General features: G+C 41.0%; 2 long non-coding RNA genes and 1 pseudogene across 3 annotated transcripts in view; 1 reads left to right on the top strand and 2 right to left on the bottom strand.

Moving 5' to 3' along the window:
• The window catches only part of LOC116558391, a 56,833-nt gene that overhangs the window by 9,318 nt on the left and 20,262 nt on the right, over nucleotides 1-27,253 (bottom strand). The gene's annotated exons all lie outside the window — the stretch shown is intronic.
• Nucleotides 6,159-16,725, bottom strand: LOC116558390. The gene is made up of 3 exons (XR_004271983.1): nucleotides 16,696-16,725; nucleotides 15,557-15,559; nucleotides 6,159-6,273 (listed from the first exon to the last, which is right to left on the bottom strand). It is a non-coding gene; the product is annotated as an uncharacterized LOC116558390 (long non-coding RNA).
• LOC116558389 lies at nucleotides 20,864-21,416 on the top strand (annotated as a pseudogene). Its single transcript, XR_004271982.1, has one exon. The product of XR_004271982.1 is annotated as a 60S ribosomal protein L21 pseudogene (transcript).

Genomic DNA, 27,253 nt, shown 5'->3' with positions numbered 1-27,253 from the left:
ATCGGTGTGCTGTATCCAGGAAACCCATCTCACATGCAAGGATACACAAAGGCTCAAAATAAAGGGATGGAGGAAGATTTACCAAGCAAATGGAGAGCAAAAAAAAGCAGGAGTTGCAATTCTCATCTCTGATAAATTAGACTTTAAAGCAACAAAGATCATAAGAGACAAAGAGGGACATTACATAATGGTAAAAGGATCAATGCAACAAGAAGAGCTAACGATCCTAAATATATACGCACCCAATACAGGAGCACCCAGATACATAAGGCAAGTTCTTAATGACTTACAAAGAGACTTAGACTCCCACACAATTATAGTGGGAGACTTTAACACCCCATTGTCAACATTAGACAGATCAACCAGACAGAAAATTAACAAGGATATCCAGGACTTGAACTCAGACCTGGACCAAGCAAACCTAACAGACATTTACAGAACTCTCCACCCCAAATCCACAGAATATACATTCTTCTCAGCACCACATCACACCTACTCTAAAATTGACCACATAATTGGAAGTAAATCACTCCTCAGCAAATGCAAAAGCACAGAAATCATAACAAACAGTCTCTCAGACCACAGAGCAATCAAGTTAGAACTCAGAATTCAAAAACTAACTCAGAACCACGCAGCTTCATGGAAGCTGAACAACTGGCTCTTGAATGTTGACTGGATAAACAATGAAATGAAGGCAGAAATAAAGATGTCCTTCAAAACCAACGAGAATGAAGGCACAACATACCAGAATCTCTGGGACACATTTAAAGCAGTCTCTAGAGGAAAATATATAGCAATAAGTGCCCATATGAGAAGCAAGGAGAGACCTAAAATTGACACTGTATCATCAAAATTGAAAGAGCTAGAGGAGCAAGATCAAAAAAACTCCAAACCTACCAGAAGGCAAGAAATAACTAAGATCAGAGCAGAACTGAAGGATACAGAGATACAAAAAACCCTTTAAAAAATCAATAAATCCAGAAGCTAGTTTTTTGAAAAGATCAACAAATAGGCAGACCACTAGCCAGATTAATAAAAAAGAAAAGAGAGAATAATCAAATTGATGCAATAAAAAATGACAAAGGGGATATCACCACAGATTCCACAGAAATTCAAACCATCATCAGAGATTATTACAAACAACTCTATGCACACAAACTAATAAACCTGGAAGAAATGGATAAATTCCTGGACACTTGCCTCCTGCCAAGCCTAAACCAGGAAGAAGCCGAAACCCTGAACAGACCCATAAAAAGGTCTGAAGTTGAGGCAGCAATTAAGAGCTTACCACCCAAAAAAAGCCCAGGTCCAGATGGGTTCACAGCTGAATTCTACCAGACATACAAAGAGGAGCTGGTACCATTTCTTCTGAAACTATTCCAAACAATACAAAAAGAGGGAATTCTTCCCAAATCATTTTATGAGACCAACATCATCCTGATTCCAAAACCCGGCAGAGACTCAACAAGAAAAGAAAACTTCAGGCCAATATCCATGATGAACATAGATGCAAAAATCTTCAATAAAATACTGACAAGCCGATTGCAACAGCACATCAAAAAGCTTATCCACCATGATCAAGTAGGCTTCATCCCGGGGATGCAAGGCTGGTTCAACATACGCAAGTCTATAAACGTAATTCACCACACAAACAAAACCAAAGACAAAAACCACATGATTATCTCAATTGATGCAGAGAAGGCCTTTGACAAAATTCAACAGCCCTTTATGCTAAAAACACTCAGTAAGCTAGGTATCAATGGAACGTATCTCAAAATAATAAAAGCTATTTATGACAAACCAACAGCCAATATCATACTGAATGGGCAAAAACTGGAAGCATTCCCCTTGAAAAGTGGCACCAGACAAGGATGCCCGCTCTCACCACTGCTATTCAATATAGTATTAGAAGTTCTAGCCAGAGCAATCAGGCAAGAAAAAGAAATAAAGGGCATTCAAATAGGAAAGGAGGAAGTCAAATTGTCACTATTTGCAGACGACATGATTGTATATCTAGAAGACCCCATCGTCTCAGCCCCAAACCTCCTGAAACTGATAAGCAAGTTCAGCAAAGTCTCAGGATACAAAATCAATGTGCAAAAATCACAAGCATTCCTATACACCAGTAACAGACTTAAAGAGAGCCAAATCAAGAACAAACTTCCATTCACAATTGCCACAAAGAGAATAAAATACCTAGGAATACAACTAACAAGGAATGTAAAGGACCTCTTCAAGGAGAACTACAAGCCACTGCTCAACGAAATAAGAGAGGACACAAACAGATGGAGAAACATCCCATGTTCATGGTTAGGAAGAATCAATATCGTGAAAATGGCCATACTGCCCAAAGTAATTTACATATTCAATGCTATCCCCATCAAGCTACCAATGACCTTCTTTGCAGAACTGGAGAAAACCACCTTAAACTTCATATGGAACCAAAAGAGAGCCCGCATAGCCAAGTCAATTCTAAGCAAAAAGAACAAAGCGGGGGGCATCACACTACCAGACTTCAAACTATACTACAAGGCTACAGTAATCAAAACAGCATGGTACTGGTACCAAAACAGAGATATAGACCAATGGAACAGAACAGAGGTCTCGGAGGCAACACAACATATCTACAACCATCTGATCTTTGAAAAACCAGACAAAAACAAGCAATGGGGAAAGGATTCCCTGTTCAATAAATGGTGTTGGGAAAGCTGGCTAGCCATGTGCAGAAAGCAGAAACTGGACCCCTTCCTGACACCTTACACTAAAATTAACTCCAGATGGATTAAAGACTTAAACATAAGACCTAACACCATAAAAACCCTAGAAGAAAATCTAGGCAAAACCATTCAGGACGTAGGTGTAGGCAAGGACTTCATGACCAAAACGCCAAACGCATTGACAACAAAAGCCAAAATAGACAAATGGGACCTAATCAAACTCCACAGCTTCTGCACAGCAAAAGAAACAATCATTAGAGGGAATCGGCAACCAACAGATTGGGAAAAAATTTTTGCAGTTTACCCATCTGACAAAGGGCTGATATCCGTAATTTACAAAGAACTAAAGCAGATTTACAAGAAAAAAACTAACAAGCCCATTCAAAAGTGGGCAAAGGATATGAACAGACACTTCTCAAAAGAAGACATACGTGAGGCCAACAAACATATGAAAAAATGCTCATCATCACTGGTCATCAGAGAAATGCAAATCAAAACTACACTGAGATACCATCTCACGCCGGTTAGAATGGCGATCATTAAAAAATCTGGAGAAAACAGATGCTGGAGAGGATGTGGAGAAATAGGAACACTTTTGCACTGTTGGTGGGAGTGTAAATTAGTGCAACCATTGTGGAAGACAGTGTGGCGATTCCTCAAGGACCTAGAAATAGAAATTCCATTTGACCCAGCAATCCCATTACTGGGTATATATCCAAAGGATTACAAATCGTTCTACTATAAGGACACGTGTACACGAATGTTCATTGCAGCACTGTTTACAATAGCAAAGACCTGGAACCAACCCAAATGCCCATCGACGATAGACTGGATAGGGAAAATGTGGCACATATACACCATGGAATATTATGCAGCCATCAGAAACGATGAGTTTGGGTCCTTTGTAGGGACATGGATGAACCTGGAAACCATCATTCTCAGCAAACTGACAGAAGAGCAGAAGATCAAACACCGCATGTTCTCACTCATAGGCGGGTGTTGAACAATGAGAACACATGGACACAGGGAGGGGAGCACTACACACTGGGGTCAGTTGGGGGGAAATAGGGGAGGGAGGGTGGGGGGTGGGAAGCTGGCGAGAGATAGCAAGGGGAGAAATGCCAGATGTAGGTGATGGGGAGGAAGGCAGCAAATCACACTGCCACGTGTGTTCCTATGCAACAATTTTGCATGTTCTTCACATGTACCCCAAAACCTAAAATGCAATAAAATAAATAAATGGGAAAAAAAAAAAAAAAAGGAGCAGGACATGGTACCTTAGAGTGTATAAATCCGTAATTCAAGAATCAATAAAGCCCACACAATTTTTATTCTAACACATAAAGGCATATAGGGAAAATATTTCTAGTTTACGGTTTTTTTAATACAAGTTCTCACTCAGTTACCTAGGATCCTCAGGCTCAGATGGTGCTCCCACCTCAGCTCCATGAGTAGTTGGGACTACAGGCTTGTGACTACTGGCTAAATATTTTTTTTTTTTTCACTTTTTTGTAGAGACAAGGTCTCACTATGTTGCCCAAGCTAGTCTCAAACTCCTAGACTCAAGTGATCCTCCTGTCTCAGCCTCCCAAAGTGCTGGGATTACAGGAGTGAGCCACCATGTGCCCAGTTTTCTTTCTTTCTCTTCTTTCTTTCTTTCTCTCTCTCTCTCTTTTTTTTTTTTTTTTTGAGAAGGAATCTTGCTCTGTCACCCAGGCTGGAGTGCACTGGTACCATCTCGGCTCACTGCAACCTTGCAACCTCTGCCTCCTGGGTTCAAGCAATTCTCCTGCCTCAGCCTCCCAAATAGCTGGGATTACTGGTGCCTGCTACCATGCCTGACTTATTTTTGTATTTTTAGTAGAGATGGGGTTTTGCCATGTTGGCCACGCTGGTCTCAAACTCCTGACTTCAGGTGATCTACCTGCCTTGGCCTCCCAAAGTGCTGGGGTTACAGGCGTGAGCCACCGTGCCCAGCTTCCAGTTTTCTTAAGGGAAAGAAAATACATGAAAGTCACTTAAACTATTTAAAAGAAAGATATTGAAGGGAGGGGGAGTGCAATGGCTCACGCCTGTAATCCCCAGCACTTGAGAGGCCAAGGCAGGTAGATCACCTGAAGTCAGGAGTTTGAGACCAGCCTGGCCAACATAGTGAAACCTTTTCTCTACTGAAAATAAAAAAAAATTAGCCAGACTTGGTGGTGGGCACCTGTAATCCCAGCTACTCAGGAGACTGAGGCAGGGGAATTGCTTGAAGTCAGGAGATGGAGGCGGCAGTGAACAAAAATCTCACGACTGTAGTCCAGCCCGGGTGACAGTGTGAGATTGTCTCAAAAAAATGAAAAGAAAAAAAGAAAGATATTTCACAAATTCAGAGTATTATTGTTGGTTTATTACCATATTTCATCACCTGCCTTTCTAAGAAATGTCATACTACTTAACCTTTAGGTGTATTTAAAAGCAGCACAGAATCCTGGCTCTGTCTAGAACAATTGAGGAATTAGGGCTGTATCTTCCTTTGGTAACAATTCATAAGGAACTCACCATATCTCTGCTACATCACCTAAAGATTTATATTTTGAAACTAGCCATTGTAATGTCCCTGATTAATAGCAACGCTATCTCTAATACAAATGGAAAAATAGATATAAATAATTATGATAGGGCCATCCCCCTTTCCTACCTTATTTCTTATTCTATGAGAGCAATGCCATTTTTCCCTGAACAGCAGACCTAAGAAAGACTTTCATTTTTCTTTTACGCTTCCCTAGAGGAGCAAATATCACAAGAAACAGAGTTACGTCAACCAAAAGCAATTTGTATATTTAAACTACTCAGAAATGCTCAGGCTGCAGAATCATTATTAGCATTCGATTGCACATTTTGTTCCTAACAAGTACTCCTAGGTCCTACAAAAGGCAATAATTGTTGTTCTTCTTCACCTACTTTAAATTAATCTGTCCTTGGGGAAGTCACAGGACTGCCAGGTTAGCAGCTCTGGAATCTAGCCTCATAATTGTACTAAAGTATGGCCTTACAAGCTTCCCTTAGCAGTCACTTTAAAAAAATAAAAATAATCAATAAAAACCTTAATTCTCTTCAAATCCTGTTAGAAACTAGGCAGTGAGGTTGGACGCAGTGGCTCACACCTGTAATCCCAACACTTTGGGAGATCAAGGCAGGTGAATCACAGGGTCAAGAGATGGAGACCAACTTGGCCAACATAGTAAAACCCCATCTCTACTAAAAATACAAAAATTAGCTGGGCATGGTGGTTCATGCCTGTAGTCCCAGCTACTCTGGAGGCTGAGGCAGGAGAATCAATTGAACCTGGGAGGCGGAAGTTGCAGTGAGCCAAGATTGTGCCATTGAGCTCCAGCCTAGGCACGACAGAGTGAGATTCTGTCCAAAAGGGAACAGAAGGTAGGAAGGGAGGAGGGGAGGAAGGAAGGAAAGGAGGGAGGGAGGGAGGAAGGAAGGGAGAGAAAGAAAGGAAGGAAATCAGGCAGTGAGAGAGACATTGCCAACCTGGATCTAGAGGTCTACAAGTTGATTTCTGAATCACACATGTAAGGAGACAGAGCCTTCTGTTACTTGCTGGGGATTATGATGTGCCATTATTCTGAATCATATGAAATTAAAGAAAATAGATATAATGAGCACTCTTCCCTTGAGTTTTTAATCTTTGTTGATTTCAACCTGCTGTTTCTTTTTCTGCCCCCACATCTAGTTCAAAAATGTATTTAATGATGATAATAAGATGCAATCTGAAGTAAACAAAATATGAACCTTATGGAGATTTGAGAGATTATGTTGATGCCATACATTGGAAGCGGCAACTCTAAACACAATGAAGGAACCTACATTTTTGAGCACCTACTATGTATACCAGACTTTGTGCTAGATGCTTTATATTTACATTTTCTTCTTCTTCTTGAGACAGTCTTGTTCTATCACCCAGGCTGGAGTACAAGGGCGTGATCCCAGCTCACTCCAACCTCCACCTCCTAGGTTCAAGAGATTCTCCTACCTCAGCCTCCCAAGTGTCTGGGATTACAGGTGCCCATCACCATGCCCAGCTAATTTTTTGTATCTTTAATAGAGACTGGGTTTCACCATGTTGGCCAGACTGGTCTCGAACTCCTGACCTCAAGTGATCCACCTCCCCTGGCCTCCCAAAGTGCTGAGATTACAGGCATGAGCCACTGTGCCCAGCCTGTTTACTATATTTTTAAATATTTACAACAAACTACTGAAATGGATTATATTTCCCTCAATTAACAGAGTAGAATCTGAAGTTCACCTGATAACTGGTAGAGCCAGATTTCACAGCGGTATTTTAATAGCTCAGGGCACATCCCTTCCATGATTTCATGCAACTCTTGGGGGAGTGATCACTGTGTCCTCCCCTCTCTGCTAAAACTTTGCTCTGGTGGGAGCATGAGGATGGGTCTAGGAGTTAAAGCAGCTTTGGGGTCCAGGCAGTAAGAACAGTATTTATGTACCGGGATCCACATATTTGATTAAACTCTTCAAGCTCTGACCCAACAGGTCAATTCCAAGAAATTCCAGAATAAAGTACTTCCCATTGGGAACTTGGGGAAACTAAATCCTGGAAAAATATTTATGGTTACAACCAAAGCCTATTACAGAGTCCAGAAACAATTACAGAATGCTTTGAACAGAAAGAATAGCCATTCACTGAGTCAGGCTGTGCTCATAGCATAGATACGAGAGCTGAGCGAAGCTGAAAGGAAGCTGAATTAGTCAAAATTCAGAACAGAGAGACCCAAGCTGGTTGGAGCCAGCAGGCAGCTGCTGTGGTCAGTGCCCAGGAAGCAGTCACTTTTTGAAATGATAGCTTTAAATCTGGCCTTATCTGACTTTATTTTAAATGCATTTTACCCTAAGAGGCTGAGAAACTGCATGAGTCCTTCCAAGGATCCGGGCAATATTTAGTGATTCTAGAGAAAGCTGTGAAGGGAAGTCTGACAGTTAGTTCAAACCTTTGTGTTGCCACAGTCAAGCCCAGTGCTGAGATCAGAGGGGCTTGATAAATATTTGCTGAAGACAGGAAGGAGAGGAAGGAGAAAATGGGCCAGATTTAAACATCTGAAACATGTCTAGAATCCAGAATTATGTGTCAGGAAGAGACAGAAAAAGCCACAGCTGAGCGCCCAGCTGTGGAATGGAAGTTGTCAGGAAAGAACTTATGACGAGGGACCCATTCACCAGCAGATGTGGACTGACAGACTCTTCCATCACGAAGAAAGGCTGAGATGCAAAATAGAAAATCCAGCTCTTGGAAGCACAAGAGGAATAAGGAATACATCCTGCCTCTGTGGGACTGGAGAATTAATTAGGACCTTAATCACCCAGACCACAGAAGATGGAGAGACTGGGGTTCCCAGGATACAGAGGCATTGAGGTCACCAGGATGAATAATCCAAAACTCTGTCTAGGATATTCCCCTAATTCGGGTCATTATTCATCACAAAATCCAGTGGAAGCTGCAGGAGGGCTTCTATATTCTTCATAGAGAATGCCAAGGTCTGGCAGGACAAGAAACCCAACAGCTTATTGCACACCTTCCTAGTGGCTGGTTACCAGCTTATTAATCCTAACCCCTGTATAGCTGAGCAGATAAGGCAAGTTCTTTTTGGTCTGGTAAAAGACCTACTTCTCCCATTCAGATTTTAAAGAGAGAAAGCAAAAAGCATCTTAGGTGACCATAACCTGAAGAAGTAAGATGGGAGAGTAATTTTTCTCTAAGCACGGTTCTTTAGGAAAGTGTGATGGACAGGAGCAGAATGTTCCGGAGGGAGGGAGGCATGCTGTTTCACTTTGACTCCCAATCAACCCAGTCCCTGGCACAAACTCCTGCTCCCAGGGTGGGGTTATTTGCCCTTTCCTCATTTCTTCTGCATTTCCTATCTCAGCATATTTAGTACATTCATTTTACAATCACCTGATTATTTTATCTTATGTCTGATTAGATTTGTTTATTTGTTTGTTTGTTTGTTTTGAGATGGAGTCTCACTCTGTTGCCCAGGCAGGAATGCAGTGATCTTGGCTCACTGCAACCTCCATCTCCCAGGTTCAAGCGATTCTCCTGCCTTAGCCTTCTGAGTAGCTGGGATTACAGGCACCGGCCACCATGCCCAGCTAAGTTTTGTATTTCTAGTAGAGACAGGGTTTCACCATGTTGGCCCAGCTGGTCACAAACTCCCGACCTCTGATGATCCACCCGCCTCGGCCTCCCAAAGTACTGGTATGACAGGCAAGAGCCACCACGCCTGGCCCTGATTAGACCATTAACTTCAAGAGAATAGGTACCACATCTGCCTTTCTTTTTCATCTTTGTGTCCCCAGAATCCAGGCCTGTGCCTGGCATGCTCAGTAAATAACAGTTGGATGAATGAATATCAGGAATTCATAGCCTGGGCAACATGGCAAGACCCCTACCTCTACAAAAAAAAACTAAAAATAAAAAAATTAGCTGGGCATGGTAGTGTGTGCCTGAGGTCCCAGCTACTTGGAAGGCTAAGGCAGGAAGACTGCTTGAGCCCAGGAGTTCGAGGCTGCAGTGAGCTATGATTGAGCCCTAGCACTCCAGCCTGGGCAACAGAGCAAGACCCTGTCTCAAAAATAAATAAATAAAAGAATTATCTCCAAACTCAACTATAAAGAAGAAAAAGAAAATTTTAGAGGCGAGAGCCACAGGATAGTGTTGCTTTCACATTTCTCTTGAGAAGGCTGTTGGGGGCTGCAGCGTAGCAGCATAAAATCTCTCCACAGAGCTTGGAGCTAGAAGTCCAAAATTATAAGAAAATAATGGATTACAAGATGTGCACTGTAACTTAACAGTAATTTCTAGGTCAGTTACAAATGATTACCATTAATAACTACAAGCTTTTATTGGGCCTTTTCTATTTTCAGAGTGCTTTACAATCATTAATTTGTTATTCCTCACAACATCCCTATGAGGTAGACCATTATCATTACCACATTACAGAAGCACTAGAGATGTCAATTTGGATTTAATTGACCCAGAAATGTAGCTATACTTAGTAGTTCATTTGCCCTTCTGCTTTCTGATCTTAAAAATCTATTGATGCTGCCTCGCGGGTGAGACTGCTAAAATGTGATTTAGAAAGAAACATCACAGAAAACCAACAGCATTACAGAGGCAGAGTAGGTATTAAAATTTCTGAATCATAAGAAGTACCAGAGAGAAGCCTCAGTGTATTCTAGAAGCACATGCATTAGCATCTGACCATTTTCTAAAACATAACTTTTCTTTCTTTTTTTTTTTTTTTTTTGAGATACAGTCTTGCTCTATCACCCAAGCTGGAGTGCACTGATGCAATCTTGGCTTGCTGCAACCTCCACCTCCCAGGTTCAAGAGATTCTCCTGCCTCAGCCTCCCAGGTAGCTGAGATTACAGATGCCCCCCACCACGCCCAGCTAATTTTTGTATTTTTTAGTAAAGATAGGGTTTCATCATGTTGCCCAGGCTGGTTTCGAACCCCTCAAATGATCCACCCATCTTGGCCTCCCAAAGTGCTGGGATTACAGGCATGAGCCAACATGCCCAGCCCTGTGGAGCCTTCTTAACAGATGTTGAAATTGTCCTTGTTATGAGTTGAATTGTATTTCCCCAAAGATGTGATGGAATCCTAACCCCTAGTACCTCAGAATGTGACCTAATTTGGAAATAGGGTCTTCACTGATGTAATCAAGATAAAATGAGATCATCATGGTAGGGCTTAATTCAATATGGCAGATGTCCTCATAAAAAGAGGATATTTGGCCAGGCTCCATGGCTCATGCCTGTCATCCTAGCATTTTGGGAGGCTGAGGAAGATGGATCAGTGAAGGCTGGAAGTTTGAGACCAGCCTGGCCAACATAGTGAAACCCCATCTCTACTAAAAATGCAAAAAAATAGCCGGGTGTGGTGGTATGCACCTGTAATCCCAGCTACTCTGGAGGCTAAAGCCAGATAATCACTTGAATTCAGGAGGCAGAGGCTGCAGTGAGCCAAGATCGCACCACTGCACTCAGCCTGGGCGACCGAGCAAGACTCAGTCTCAAAAAAAAAAAAAAAAAAAAAAAAGAGGAAATTTGAACACAGTGACAGACATGCAAAGAAAGATGAATATATGAAGACAGAAGATTCTCGTGATGCATGTTCAAGCCAAGGGATACCAAATATTGACAGCCAACTATCAGAAGCCAAAAAGAAGAGAAGGAAGCACCATTCCCTTATAGGATTCAGGGAGAGTATGGCTCTGCTCCTGCCTTAACTTCAGACTTCTAGCCTCCAGAATTGTGATATAATACATTTCTGTTTTTCTTCTTTCTTCTTCTTTTTTTTTTTTTTTTTTAAGATGGAGTCTCACTCAGTTGCTGAGGATGGAGTGCAGTGGCACGATCTCAGCTCCCTGCATCCTCCACCTCCTGGGTTCAAGTGATTCTCCTGCCTCAGCCTCCCAAGTAGCTGGAATTACAGTTGCATGCCACCATGCCCAGCTAAGTTTTATACTTTTAGTAGAGGCAGGGTTTCACCATGTTGGCCAGGCTGATCTCGAACTCCTATCCTCAAGTGATCACCCTGCCCTGGCCTCTCAAAGTACTGGGATTACAGGTGTGAGCCACTGTGCCCGGCCACATTTCTGCTTTTCTAAGCCACCTAGTTTATGATACTTTGTTATAGCAGCCCTGGGAAACTAACACAGTACTCCTAATAGATTAATATCAAAAGGGGATGAAAAGTAGCATTACCCAAGGCCACAGCCACAGTGCTCAGTTATCCTTGGTGCTAAGTCACTTCCTACCATATAATAACTTGTGTGTGTAATACTTAATCCTTGGAAATCAGACCCTTGGGCAATGTTTTGAATTGCTACATGCTTAATTACAATTATGGCCACAGCTCTACACTATAGAAGCTGCCCCTTTAAAAAATAAGATTTTCATATTAACAATCTATATCCCTAGTTTATTAAGGGGCCTTCATTTGAAAATACATGCTTTTGGTCACACAAAGGATAATGGGGAAAAAAGGTGAATGAAATGATACAACCTATCGCTACTATAAAGAGAGTATGTTCAATGCATGTCTTACTGGTATCCACATCAAGCAGTTTTTAAAACCACAACAAATTAAACTCAAATAACAGAAGAAAAAAAAATAAAGAAGAATGATTAATAAAATATAAAATATACAATAAAGTACATTAACAAAGTCAAAAGTTATTTGAAAAGACATTCCAAAGTTATAGACGTTTAGCACAACTGATAAGAAAAAGAGAAGACAGAAATTGCAAGTACTGGAAAAGAGACATGACTTTAGATTAGGGTAGATAATAAAAAACTGGTAGGAAGAGATTACGAACAACTTTAGGTCAACAAATTTGACAATTTAGACAAAATGTATACATTCACAGAAAATACAACTCGGTGCCGGGCGCAGTGGCTCACACCTATAATCCCAGTAATTTGGGAGGCTGAGGAGGGTAGATCAACTAAGGTCAGGAGTTCCCAGCCTAATCAACATGATGCAAGCTTGTCTCTACTAAAAATACAAAAATTAGACAGGCGTAATTAGCTGGGTGTGGTGGTGCATGCCTGTAATTCCAGTTACTTGGGAGGCTGAGGCAGGAGAATCGCTTGAACCTGGGAGGTGGAGGTTGCAGTGAGCTGACATCGTGCCATTGCACTCCAGCCTGGGTGACAGAGCAAGACTCCATCTCAAAAAAAAAAAAAAAAAAAAAAGGAAAATACAATTCAATAAACTGGCAGAAAAATAAGTTACAACTTTTCAATCATATATATGGTATATAAATGGAATGTGTAATTTAAAATTCTCTCACAAAGAAACTACCAGAGCTAGATGGCTTCACCAGTGAATTCATTCAAACTACACTCTTCACAAACTCTTCACAGAATATAAAAGCAGAAATGCTTTCCAACTTGTTTTATGAAGCCAGCATAGCCTTACTAGCCAAACCCAAAAGTGATATTACAACAGAGGAAAATTTCAGTACAACATCTCTTAGGAGCACAGATGCTGAAATCCTAAACACTTTATTATCTAAGACCAATAAAACAATGAAGCATTTTTTAAAAAATTAAAAAGGCCTAAATAAAAAACTTGTGTGCCAATTTCAAAATTTGACATTATAAAAATGTAAATTCTACTACAAATAGATGTGTAGTTTAAATGAAATGCCAATCAAAATCTCAGTTTATTTTTGTGAAAATTTGACAAACTGATTCTAAAGTTTATATTAAATACAAAGAATATGGAATAGCCAAGCTAACCTTGAAGAACAAAACTAGAGGACTTACACTACTCAATATCAAGACTTGCTATAAAACTATAATAATTAGGGTATTGTGGCACTGGCATAAGGATGAATAGATTGAGAGTACAAAATACAGAATTCAGAAATAGATCCACAACAAATGCAGTTACTCGATTTACGACAACAGTAACACTGTAGTGAATGGGTGAAAGGATGGATTTTTAAAATTTATTGGGTCAATTGGATATTCATATGGAAAAACCATGTTATGATTTCTACCTCAAACCATGTAAAAAAGTTAGTTCTAAAAAACTTCTGACTAAATGTAAAAGGTAAAACAGTAATTCTAAGATGAGAGAAGATTTTCCTAATCATGGGGCAAGCAGATTTCTCAAAAGAGCACAAAAGGCTTAAGAAAAACTTGACATGCTGAATTTCATTAAAATTAAGAACTTGTGCCCATCAAAAAACACTGAGAGAGAAAAAGCAACACACAGGATGGAAGAAATATACATGTGCACATGTGTGCGTTTGTGTGTACATATATAAAATGTCATATATAGGACATGTACATAATTCTAGGGGGGGAAATGGGTGAAAGACTTGAATAAGCCCTTCACCAAAGAAAAAATCAAAAATGAACAATTAATACATTAAAAGGTGCTCAAAATCAGTAGTCACCAAGGAACACAAAACCATATTGAACTGTCACTTCACATCCACCAAAATGGCTAATATGAAATAGTCCTACACTTCCAAGTGTTGGTGAGGATTTTTTGTTTGTTTGTTTTGTTTTGTTTTGAGACAGAGTCTCATCATCTCGCAGGTGGCTGGAGTGCAGTGGCGCGATCTCAGCTCACTGCAACCTCTGCCGCACACCCCAGGTTCAAGCAGTTCTCCTGCCTCAGCCTCCCAGTAGCTGGGATTACAGTAGCACACCACTATGCCCAGCTAATTTTTTATTACTATTATTTTTTAGTAGAGACGGAGTTTTGTCATGTTGGCCAAGCTGGTCTTGAACCCCTAACCTCAGGTGATCTGCCCCCTTGGCCTCCCAAAGTGCTGGGATAATAGGCATTAGTCACCGTGCCTGGCCAAGTGATGGTGAGGATGTGAAGGAAGTGGAACACTCATTAACTGCTGCTGGGAATGTAATGGGCATAACCACTTAGAAACTGTTTTGCAGCATCTACCAAAGTGAATGAGATGCACACTCTATGACCCAGCAGTTTTACTCCTAGGTATATATCCAACAGTAATGCATAATTTACCAAAACACATGTAGAAGAATATTTATGGCAGCATTATGCAAAACAATGAAAATAATTCAAAGCCCAACAAAATAAAACAGATTTTAAAAATGGAATACAGTACAGCAATGGGAAAAAACCACCAGGCACGATGGCTCACACCTGTAATCCTAGCACTTTGAGGGTGGATCACCTGAGGTTGAGAGTTCAAAACCAGCATGACAAACATAGAGAAACCCCATCTCTACTAGAAATACAAAATTATCCAGGCGTGGTGGCACATGCTTGTAATCCTAGCTACTTGGGAGGCTAAGGAAGGAGAATCGCTTGAACCCGGGAGGTGGAGGTTGAAGCACACCGAGATCGCACCATTGCACTCCAGCCTGGGCAACAAGAGTAAAACTCCATCTCAAAACAAAACAACAACAAAAAAGGAATAAACCAACTATTGTTACATACATTAACACAGGTAAACATCACAAACATAATGTTTAGCAAAAGAAGCCAAATGCAAGAGTATATGCTGTATGATGGATTCCATCCATCCATCTATTCATTCATTCATCCATTTAGAGATAGGGTCTCACTATGTGGTCCAGGTTGGTCTTGAACTCCTGGGCTCAAGTGATCCTCCTGCTTCAGCCTCCAGGAGTAGCTTGGACTATAGGTAGGGGCCACTGCATCCAGCTGATTTAATTTATGTTAAGTTCAAAAACAAGAAAACACATCACTAGTGGTAAGAGTCAAGGGAGCAGGCAAGGAGTGGAAGGGAGTATGAAGACATTTATAGGGTGCTGGTAATTGTTCATTCTTAATCAGGGTATGAGTACAGATTCTGCAAAGACTGGCAATGCCTGGAAATTTTCCATTTTTCCATCCCAGGAGGATCTTCCTTGCTGATGACTTGCAGGAGAGGAGAAAGTCCTGGGGAGACTGCTGTCAATGGATCTTCATTCTGACAAGTACTTGGGTACTAGTTCTGATTTCACATCTCAGGACACATTCATGCATGGAATTTCCTGTGAAGTTCAAAGTTATGCTGTGTAATGAAATATCACAGGACAGAAACTGCATAGCAGCACAGATCTAAGGACTCCAAAGTTGGATCAACATCTTTTGACACTCACTTATCTACTTTAGTGATGTTGTCTGATGTTAAGATGGACTAGAGGCTGGGCATGGTGGCTCATGCCTGTAATCACAATACTTTGGGAGGCTGAGGCAGTAGGATCACTTGAGGCCATGAGTTTAAGACCAGCTTGGGCAACACAGCAAGACCTTCTTTCAACAAAATAAAAACAATTAGCCAGGTGTGGTGGCACACACCTGTAATCCCAGCTACTTGGGAGGCTGAGGTGGGAGAATTGCTTGAGTCCAAAAGTTTGAGGCTACAGTGAGCTGTGATGGTGCTACTGCACTTTGGTATGAGCGATAGAACAAGATCCTGTGTCAAAAAAAAACCTCAAAACACAAAAAAGCAAAAGATAGACTGGAAATACTAGTGGTAACAAGGAAAACAGTATAGGGAATAGCTTCAGCTTGTTTGTGATTTTGTTACCAGGACGGCCCTGATGAATTAACTGGAAAAGTTCTTTTTCTTACATTTTTCATTAGTCCCTTTATTTCTAGGCATAGTTACTTAAAGAAACTAGTTGGCTTGGCATGGCACAAGAACTTCTTGACCCCTGACCAGGTACCAGAGGAAGATAAGACCCCACAAACCAGAGCAAACAGGAAAAGGTGCCCCAAGTTGCCTTCAAATCATTAATGTATAATTATAATGCTAAAATTCTCTCCCCAAAAGAAAATCTCTACTCTTTTGTGTATATGCGTTGTATGAAGACACATGTTTGAATCCACCTGGTATATCTGGAGTCCTGCCCGGCAATCCTGCCTGGCACAGGCAAACATGCCTCTCCCACCCTGAACCTAGTCCTTAAAAAAACCCATGCCTTCTGCAGTTCAGCAAAAAGGGACATTGAGAGCCAGAGTCTCCCTCCTTGGTTCCCTAGTCAGTGAATAAAACCTGATTGCCTTTTCTGTTAGAAGGTTCTTCCTTTGTGACTAATACAAAGTGAGAAAAGAACTCAGTTTACCAGCAACAGTCTTATATGTATTAATAATGCTCCTCCATCCCCCTGAACATGAGCAATTCACTCTGGTTTATGAACAAGGCATACATACACAAGAATCCAGCAGAGATAAGAAAATCTCCTCTCTCATTTTCTTTCTTTCTATAATTTATATAAAGTATATGAGATGGGAGTGGGGGTTAAACTCTGACTTTTTTTAATCTTGCCCAAATCCTATCTAAGGAGTCTGGGAAGTCATGCCCTACAAATCATAAATTCTCATCAGATGGGTTTTATTTAACCCTATATATCATGACTTATTTTCCAACCTGACTCTGGCATAACATTATGAGACAAAGAAGAAAATAAAAATATTTTACCCCAAAACATGTTTCTTTGCCATATTTCGAAATGGCTCTGCAAAGCTGTTATCTGTGAGAAGGCTGGGTGGGGGAGCTGAGGAATTTGCATCTGTAAATAATTTACTTTCTATTTTTTAATTTAATTTAATTTACTGTTATTTTATTTTATTTTGAGATGGAGTCTCGCTCTGTCACCAAGTTGGAGTACAGTGGCGTGATCTTGGCTCACTGCAACCTCCACCTCCAGGTTCAAGCGACTCTCCTGCCTCAGCCTCCCAAGTAGCTGAGGCTACAGTACAGGCACGCACCAACATACTTGGCTAATTTTTGTATTTTTAGTACAGACTGGGTTTCACCATGTTGGCCAGGATGGTTTCGATCTCTTGACCTTGTGATCCTCCTGCCTTGGCCTCCCAAAGTGCTGGGATTACAGGTACGAGCCATCGTACCTAGCCAAAAATTTATTAACAAGCTAGATCTTTTTCTTCCAGACCCTCCCAATCCTAAAGAGATAACTAAGATCTGATTGAAAACATTTGTCATCTCTTATCTCTAAGGGCAGCCACTATAAGACTTCAAAAGAACTTTGATCTCCACAATCTTTATCTTAGGCTGAACATTCCCTTTCTATCAATACCAGGTCTTTAGACAAACTCAACCAGACAAGCCCAAGCAATTGTCAACCAGAAAATGTTTAAATTAACCTATAGCCTGGAAGGTACCCCCGCAACCGCTCACTCCCACTTTGAGTTGTCCTGCCTTTCTGGACCAAACCACAAACCAATTTATTTCTTACATGTATTTGATTGATGTCTCATGCCTCTCTAAAATGTATAAAACCAAGCCCCTCCCTGACTGCCTTGGGCACATGTTCTCAGGACCTTCTGAGGGCTGTGTCACAGCCTATGGACACTCAGATTTTGCTCAGAATAAATCTCTTAAAATATTTTTCCAGAGTTTGACTCTTCATTGACAGGAGTATACAGAGAAAGATGTTAATGCAGCAGGTCTATACTTTTGTCCTGGAAGGACTTGCTTGCAAGGGTGGCCCTTGACAGGCATCTGGGAATTTAGATTTCAGGAATGTGCCTGAAACCACCATTGAAAAATTATCAGTGAGAAAATTATGACAGTGAAAAAGATCTGATCTAACCAACTAACTAACCCCTCTGTTGCTTTTAACCTCCAAACTGCCCTTAGTCATTTCTGGGCTTGGGCCAAAATAACTTAAGGAGAAATTTAGTTTACTGTTTAAATAATTATGGTCCTTCCCCAAAATGAAACCACCTTTGTAAACCTAATGAAAGACCACCAGGGTAGGAGGATGAGAGGAGCTGAATTCTGCTAAGGTGTAGACATACAGCAATAATCGCCATATTCCACAAAATTTGCAACTTCCCCAATTACTCCTGCAGATAAAATCACAATTGTTGAACCTGAGATTGGCCTTTTGAGATGACTTTTCATTGTTTTGCATTTCTGACAACCGACGGCTCCACTGTGACCACTGGTCCTGTGGGCTCCATCCAGAAGTCAACTTAGTTTGCAAAGGACCATTTTCCACACCCCTATGACTGTATCCCCAACCAAGCAGTGGTACCCATTCCCTTGCCTGCCACACAATCCTTGAAAAAAACCTATCCTCTGAATTTTCTAGGAGGCTGATTTGAGTAATAATAAAACTCCAGTCTCCCATTCAGCTGGCTCCACATGAATTAAACTCTTTCTTTATTGCAATTCCCCTGTCTTGATAAATTAGCTGTATCTGGGCAGTGGGCAAAATGAACCCACTGGGTGGTCACGTTCCCACCATTCACTGGTTAGAGTAACTTGCTGTGTCTAAACTGTTTGTACAAATAATATGGTTTATGTTTCAGGGTCCTCCAGAGAAGCAGAGTCACTAGGGTGTGTGTGTGTATTTATTTATTTTAAGGAATTAGCTCATGTGATTACAGAGCTAGCAAGTCCAAAGGTGGGCCAGCAGGTGAGCCAGCAGGCTGGAGACCCAGGCAGAGCCAATGCTGCAGTTCAAGTCAATAAGCTGTAGGCTGGCCAAATTCCTTCTTGCTCAGGGGAGGTCAATCTTTTGTTCTAGTCAAGCCTTCAGCTGATCTTGGAATCTTGGAAGCTTGTACATGGTTTCCCCTAGACTTCATCCCATGTGTCTTTGCCCTTTGCTGATTTGGTTTGTATCCCTTCGCTGCAATAAATCACAGTTGTATGACTAGATATGGGGTCCTGAAAGCCCCCTAGTGATTCATTAAATCTGGGGATAGTCCTGGGGACCCCAACACACAATATTACAAAGGCCCATCTTATTGCCTTCATCCACTGAAACATATTGAAAGGTATAACACAGGTAAATCGCATATTATATCAAAAGAATATTTTAATGAGTAACATAAGAATAGCTCAGAGGAACTACTGATTATATAGTACTTGGCAACAAGAAGGGCTACATAAAGACCAAGTAATATCAGAGAGCAAATTATACTTTTCAATTTCAAAGGACATTACAGCAGATTTTCACAAAAACAAACAATTTTCTATGTCCAGCAAGAACTTCTGTAAACCTTTTAAATATACCTAGAATATTTTTAGTGATAAAGATAAGCGCAGAGATCCATTAACTGAAGGGAAAAGTGTTTGGGAACTATTGAATAAAATTTTAAGCCTAACAGGTTTTGAAATCAGTATTAGAATTATAAGGAAATATTTCATCTATAATGCTCTCTGGGTTTTGCTTAATGGTCATACTAATTAACTTCTCAATTTCAATAAAAATGTGGGAAATTCACCTCTGTTCAGTACTTGACAAATAAATCATGGTAATTACATATTCACATGGCCTATAATAACTCTTCTAACACAGCCTAGTAAGCAAGTGTTCTTTAAGATAATTTTTCTTTTCTAAAAATCACATGTGTAAAATGACTCCTGCAGGTCAGGAGTTTTGAGGGTCTATGATGACATGGAAACAGGAGTTTCCTAAACTTCAGTTCAGTATTAACATCCTTCCAGGTCCAGCTTTAGTGAGACATGTGTTCACAGGGCACTAACACACATTTATCTGTTTCCCACTGGTATTAGTCTGTTTTCATGCTGCTAAAACAGACATGCTAGAAACTGATTAATTTATAAAGAAAAGAGCTTTAATTGACTCGTAGTTCCACATGGCTGGGGAGACCTCACAATCATGGCAGAAGGCAAATGAGGAGCAAAGTCACGTCTTACATGGTGACAGGCAAGAGAGCATGTGCAGGGAATTCTCACTTATGAAACTAACAGATCTAATGAGGCTTATTCACTACCATGAGAACAGTATGGAGAAAACCGTTCCTGCCATGATTCAATTAGCTCCACTTGGCCCCCACCCTTGACATGTGGGTATTATTACAATTATTACAAGGTGAGATTTGGGTAGGGACACAACAAACCATATCACCCATGATACTTAATCATAAATAATCATAGTAGGAAAAGCATATCTGAAGCTGATTCAGTAATATCTGAATATCCCTGGCAATCTAGAAGCCAAGTGTCCTTAGGAAAGTAAAATAGGAAATAAGCAGGGAGAACCCATGTTTTCAAGTCAGACAAACTGAAGATGGTAGGCTCTAAAGGAGATTTTGGGGGACTCATAAGCTATCTTTGTGAGGGGCACTTTGAGAAGCATTGTAGTATGTTCTTGATAAATTGATGCTATTAATGTCACTCTTATTATATTATTGCAGTGTACCTCTGAAAGGCGTTCTTTTAGTAAACTCTTACTTTCTGATTATTTATACTTGCTTTGAATTCATATGACCAATAAGCACCTATTCTCAAAATCTATCAATAACCACTAGGCTCCTACCTTAATCCATGTCTCTGTCACTCTAGAGCTCCCCCTTCCTCTAATAATTGTTCCCCTTGGCAGGTGTTTTCTTCAGGTCTCCTCTAACTCTTGAAGTCTGAATAGTGATGATTATAAGCTCTCCAATGTTAATCAAGGCTTAAGATATTAAGCCAGCCAAATCTATAAAATCTTGATGTAATTAAAGTTAAGCACCTCTTTTTGTGCTTGGAAAAAGCCATAATGATGCTCTTGCTCTTTAGAAAGTGTTGGCTGTAGTCTACAGATTTTTCAATAAGTTAAAATTTCCCGCCTTTAGGCCGGAACCGCCATCTTCCAGTAATTCGCCAAAATGACGAACACAAAGGGAAAAAGGAGAGGCACTCGATACATGTTCTCTAGGCCTTTCAGAAAACATGGAGTTGTTCCTTTGGCCACGTATATGCGAATCTATAAGAAAGGTGATATTGTGGACATCAAGGGAATGGGTACTGTTCAAAAAGGAATGCCCCACAAATGTTATCATGGCAAAACTGGAAGAGTCTACAATGTTACCCAGCATGCTGTTGGGATTGTTGTAAACAAACAAGTTAAGGGCAAGATTCTTGCCAAGAGAATTAATGTGCGTATTGAGCACATCAAGCACTCTAAGAGCCGAGATAGCTTCCTAAAACGTGTGAAGGAAAATGATCAGAAAAAGAAAGAAGCCAAAGAGAATGGTACCTGGGTCCAACTGAAGCGCCAGCCTGCTCCACCCAGAGAAGCACACTTTGTGAGAACCAATGGGAAGGAGCCTGAGCTGCTGGAACCTATTCCCTATGAATTCATGGCATAATAGGTGTTAAAAAAAAATAAAAGACCTCTGGACTGTAAAAAAAAAAAAAAAAAAAAAAAAAAAATTCCCAAAATTTTTTTTTCCGGGGGCCAATAGTTTCTCGGGGGGCCAAAAGAAAGATGATAAAAAGGATTTGAGAGTACTACATTGGCAAGAATTGTAAAGATAATTACCCACATTAGTACCTTTTATCTATTTTCTTTCCCTGCTTTTTTTCTAAAAAAAAAAAACAAGAAAGGGAATCCAATACAACGCTCTGTGATAATGGAACAGATCCCTTCATGAACTAAGTACACTTGATATATAAATCCAAATGGCACTGCTCTAGCTGCCAGATATAAATCCAAATGGCACTGTTCTACCTGATGTTCAAATATTCAGCTCAAGTTAGGAACCGAGATGACCCTCTATATAGATACCTATCAGGTGTATTCATTAGACCTTCATCTTAAGTATCCTTGGGTTGGCTTGGAGCTCTCTCAAGGGAATTTATCCTATGATTTGAGTACTCTGCTGACAGAATGCAACCAACTATGCTGCATTCTGTTTCCAGTAGCACAGGGGCTTGAGCAAGCCGAGAGCAACTGCACCAATACTTGTAACACATTAATACTATCTACCATTTATAATGAGGTCTGGGTAATCAGTGACAGTACTTCATGAATATACACTGCACCTTACTGGCTGATCAGTTTTCATGATATGTCTCTGATGTTTTCAGTGTTGTACAAAATGACAGAACTACTGTTGCTGAAGACATGATTCCATGAAGGCTTCAATGTAGTAGACCTGGTGTGTATTTGCAACCCTCTACATGTGAGGACCCATAGGAAGGGCTTATATTCAAAATATGTAATAACCTGTGTGGCCTGGCCACAAATCAGACAAGAAGTCAGCTAACCACTGACCTGTAGTCCCCCTTCTACTTTTTAGCTGAACATCAACACCTGCTTGCGTTGGACTCCATGTTACAGGACCTCTAACATAGACTGATTATAAGCCCCAGCACCCAAATCAGAAGACCAAGTCATCTTGAGGTCTTATATACAGAGGTAGATGTAGAATACTACCTACAGGTGGAGGGAGTGTAAAAATTTATCTTTATGTCCCTTATTGAACCCTGAATTTTTGAAAGGATAGCATCTCTTGCCAGAGGAAAAAATTTCTTGTAGCAACTCTCTACAATTGCGATCATATGTATTGTAACTTAGCATATATTTCGGCAAAACACTTTGAAGAAAGATCAAATTCTGCCGCTATAGAGAGAACCCATTTTTCATAATGCAATAGTTTAGGCCACTCTGATCAGTTCCGGTATACCAGAAGACAGGGCCATGCTGGTCTCACATGAAATTAGGTTGCACATGTGCATACTTTCTTTCTGAGTACTGAGCCAGACCCAGGAACTCTGAGGGATGGAGAGCACAGCATAAAAGTGAGGATGGAACCAATTCTTTCCTGTCTTTATTCAGTAATAGCTAACCAATCCTTTGTGATACCTGTAATTATTCCTACTCAAAGTTATCTTTAGGGAGATGCAGTGGGAAATATGGGATGGGAGAAGTCTAAGCCTCTGGAAATGATGTATAGTGACATATACTGGAACATTGTTGAGTACCCGCTTAGCTAGACAAAGTGAAAGAGCCTAGAGTATAAGCCAGGTGGTGGAGGTGGTGGTAATAGAGAAATCCATTGTGTAAAAGATCTAGCTCCTACCATCTCATAAATAAAAGGACGATAAGATTAAATACCCCTTCCCCAATGGTGGGGGTTCAAATGTATAAAAGAAATAACATTTGAGGACCTTTTCTTATTTATTACAAAGATAAACAGGTTGGGTACAGTGGCTCACACCTGTAATCCCAGCATGTTAGGAAGGTGAGGCAGGAAGATTACTTGTGGTCAGATGTTTGAGACCAGCCTTGGAAATATAGTGAGCCCTTATATCGTTTAAAAAAAAAAAAAAAAAAAAGGTGGTGTGCCACTGAGTGACTTGGAGGCTGAGGTAGGACGATCACTTGAGCCTAAGAGTTCAAGGCTGCACAGTGAGCTATGATTGTGCCACTGCACTCCATCGTCCATGTCTCTAAAAAATAAAATATTATCTTTTTGAGTATAATTTTTAAAAAATAGTCTTGTTTTATAATATACATGAACAGAAAAATAAAATCATGGAGGAATGGAACTTGTTTGAAAGTTAAAACTGCCCCCTCAGCAGCTTGAGCCTGCGTTGGAAGCTGGTAGTAGAAGAAGGAACACATAGCAATTATTTCCTGTCCTGAATTCCTCCTCTTCCTCACCTAGCCTGGTGATCGTGAGGGTTAATTTATACATCAGCTTGATTGGGGTAAGGGAGGTGGAGATAGCTGATACAACATTATTTCTGGATGTGTCTGGGAAGCATTATTCCCCACTCTCATGAGGGTCAGTATTCACAGCCCACTGATAACACTCTCCACAGAAATTTCTTCTTGACTCTACATCCTAAATTGTTTTATCTCTGAAGTGGCTGGTGGACTAGCTTATAGCCCCTTCTTTTTTTGTGTGTCACCGAAGGTGCAGTGGTGCTATCATAGTTAACTGCAGGCTTGACCTCCTGGGCTCAAGTGATCCTCCAACCTTAGCCTTCCAAGTAGCTGGAACTACAGAGGTGAGTAACCAGGCCTGGCTAATTTTTCGTAGTCCCTCCCTTTGCAAGTTGTGAATGGATGGTATAATAATTTGATTTGTGTGGCACATTTTTTTAATCTATTGTCTTGCTTACTCAGTCAAAATCAAGACTGAAAGTCACATTTTAACATCCTGCAGTTCTTAGCATTTACCTGAATAGAAACAAGACACCAAAAATGGACTAGTAAAAATCTAAGAAGACGGATTCTTCTGCAAGTTTAATGCTCATTTGTACAACTTCCCACCCACTGTCTAAGTCAGTTTGGGCTGCTACAACAAAAATACGGGCTGAGTGTCTGCAATAACAAACTTATTTTTTCACATTCTGGAAGCTGGGAGGTCTAAGATCAAGGCACTGGAAGATTAAGTTTCTGGTGACAGTCTGCTTCCTGGATTCTTGTTATATACTCACACTGGCAGGGATTGTAAGGTGGAGGATAGAGAGGGAAGAAAGGAGAAAGAGCTCTCATTGTTCTTCTTATAAGCACATTAATTTCAACCTAAGGGCTCCATTCTTTTGACCTAATTACCACTCCCCCACCAACACCATTTTTAAATATCATCACATTGGGATTAGGATTTGTTGTTGTTGTTGTTAGATAGTGTCTCGCTCTGCCACCCAGGCTGGAGTGCAGTGGTGCAATCTCAGTCTACTACAACCCCTGCCTCCTGGGCTCAAGCTATTCTCTCACATCAGCCTCTTGAGTAGCTGGGACCACAGAAACATACCTCTGTGCCCAGCTACTTTTTCTATTTTTTGTAGGGAAGGTGTTTCACCATGCTGCCCAGTCTGGTCTTGAACTTGTAGGCTTAAGCAATCTCCCTGCAGCCTTAGGATTTCCACATATAAATTTTGAGGAGAGACAAACATTCAGTCCATAGCACCCATTCTTTTTTGTAAAGTGTTAAAAAAATTCTTTTAAATTAAGCTTATCTTTTGAATCAATATAAAAAGAAATAAGGTTTTGAAGTTCATCAAGAAACACATAATAAACTAAAATGCTTGCACATGCACACTCAGGTGACAAAGATATAAAGAAAAAAAGGAAGTGATTACCATATAAAAGTCAGGATAGTAGTTATTATAGGAGAAGAAGGAAAGGAAGCTACAGTGGAGATTCTGGGGTGCTGATAATGCTTTTTTTCTTGATTTAGGTGATGCTTAGATGTTTAATAATAATTTGTTAAAATGTACAAATGAGTTTTGTACAATTTATCTGTGTATGATATATTTCATAATTTAAAATGTGTTAATTATTCAATTATTACCGAAAATTGCAAAAGAGTAGGCTGGAGGGGGGATAACAGAGTGATGGCACATAAATAAGGTTGAAAATTATTACACTGGTCCACAAACATGATGTTGGTGACTTGAACTAGATTGGTGGTGGAAGAAATGGTAAAACAGACTAAGATTCACGCTATATTTATAGGATTGAGTTTCTAGGACTTCCTGGTGGCTTAGCTGTGGGTGTGGTGGAATGCAAGATGTTAGTGAATAAAACGGAGACATTAAGGAAGGCACTTAGGGTTCTGAACTTACCAGATGGGTGATGGAATGGCTCCATTTACTAAGATGGAGAATACTAGGATAAAAGCAGATTTTGAGAGAAAGAAATAATAATTTGATTATAGGTATGTGAAATGTAAGATGCTTCTAGACACCAAGTAGAGAGGTTGAGTAGATAGTTCAAGACATATTCAATGGATTAAGGAATAAGTCTAGGAGAGATCCAAGATGGCCGTTTAGGAATAGCTCAGGATTGCAGCTCCCAATGAAAGTGCAGAGGGTGAGTGGAAGCCACATTTTTATTGCCCACAGACCAGGAGATTCCCAGGCAGAGGAGCCCCACAGATTGCCAGCGTGGCTGTTTTGGCTCGTGTGGCTGTTTTGGTTGGTGTGGCTGCTTTGCCTGCGCCCCGGCGTGGTGGTTCTCCATACAAAATACACTGCTCTGGGTGCCCTTTTAGCTGGCGATCAGAGCCACGGGAAGTCACCCATTCATCTGATTAAAAAGGGGACTGAACAGGCAGCCAGACCAGGAGATTCCTGGACAAAAAAAGCGCCACAAATCTCAGCACCGCTGTTTAAGCCGGCCCAGTGAGTCACCACATGGGAAATCACACAGATCCCGGTGACTTTTCAACAGGCGACTGGAACCCCTGGGAGAGAGTCGACTGTTCAACTAAAAAAAAAAAAAAAAAAAAAGGCTCTGAGGCAGGGAGCCAGGTGATCAGGCTCGGCTGGTCCTACCCCCACAAACGAACAGCAATCAGAAACTCTCTGGATTGAGAGTTTCACAGAAAGCACAGCTGAACCTGGGATGGTCCAGCTCTGTGGGGGAAGGTCATCTGCCATTACCAAGATACTCCACCACTACGGAGGTAGTCCGCAATGGCTGAGGCAGCCTGCCATTAACAAGGCAACCTGCCATTGCTGAGGCTGCCTGCCATTGCCAAGGCAACCCACCGTTGCCAAGGCAACCTGCCATTACACAGAGAGTCCACCAATACAGAGGTGGGCCACCATTGCCAAGGCAGTTCTAACTGCACCCATATAAACAGGACTGCAGGGAAGTTCACACGGCAGCTGGGCGGAGCTCACAGCAGCTCAGCAAAGCCTCTGCAGGCAGACAGTGACTAGGCTGCCTCCTTGATGGGCAGGACAGCCCTCAAAAAAAAAAAAGGGCAGCAGCACAATGGAAATTCATAAATAAAGCCCTAACTCCCTGGGACAGACCATCCGGGAACAAAAAGCAGTTTATGAGTTCTGCTGCAGCAGACCTAAATGTACCTGCCCAGCAGCTCTGAATGAACAACGGAGCTCACAGCTCAGCACTTAAGCTCCTATAAAGAACAGGCTGTCTCCTCAAGCAGCTCCTTGACCCCAATATATCAAGAGTCACCTCATAAAGTAGAGATCAGACTGACATTTGGCGGGTATCCTTCTGGGACAAAGATAGCAGAAGAAGAAACTGGTAGCAACCCTTACTGTTCTGCAGCTGCTGCAGGTGATCCCCAGGCAAGCAGGGCCTGGAGTGGACCTCAGAAGTCCTACAGCAGAGGGGCCAGACGGTTAGAAGGAAAACTAAGAAGCAGAAATAACTTCATCATCAACAAACAGAACATCCACTTAGAGATCCAATCTGAAAGTCTGCAACTACAAAGATGACAGGTGGATAAATCCACAAATATGGGAAG

The sequence above is a fragment of the Sapajus apella genome, unplaced genomic scaffold, assembly GCF_009761245.1.
Source record: "Sapajus apella isolate SASKATOON/1434 unplaced genomic scaffold, GSC_monkey_1.0 scaffold21, whole genome shotgun sequence".
NCBI classification, from domain to species: Eukaryota; Metazoa; Chordata; class Mammalia; order Primates; family Cebidae; genus Sapajus; species Sapajus apella.
This window is presented reverse-complemented; position numbering and strand designations above follow the sequence as displayed.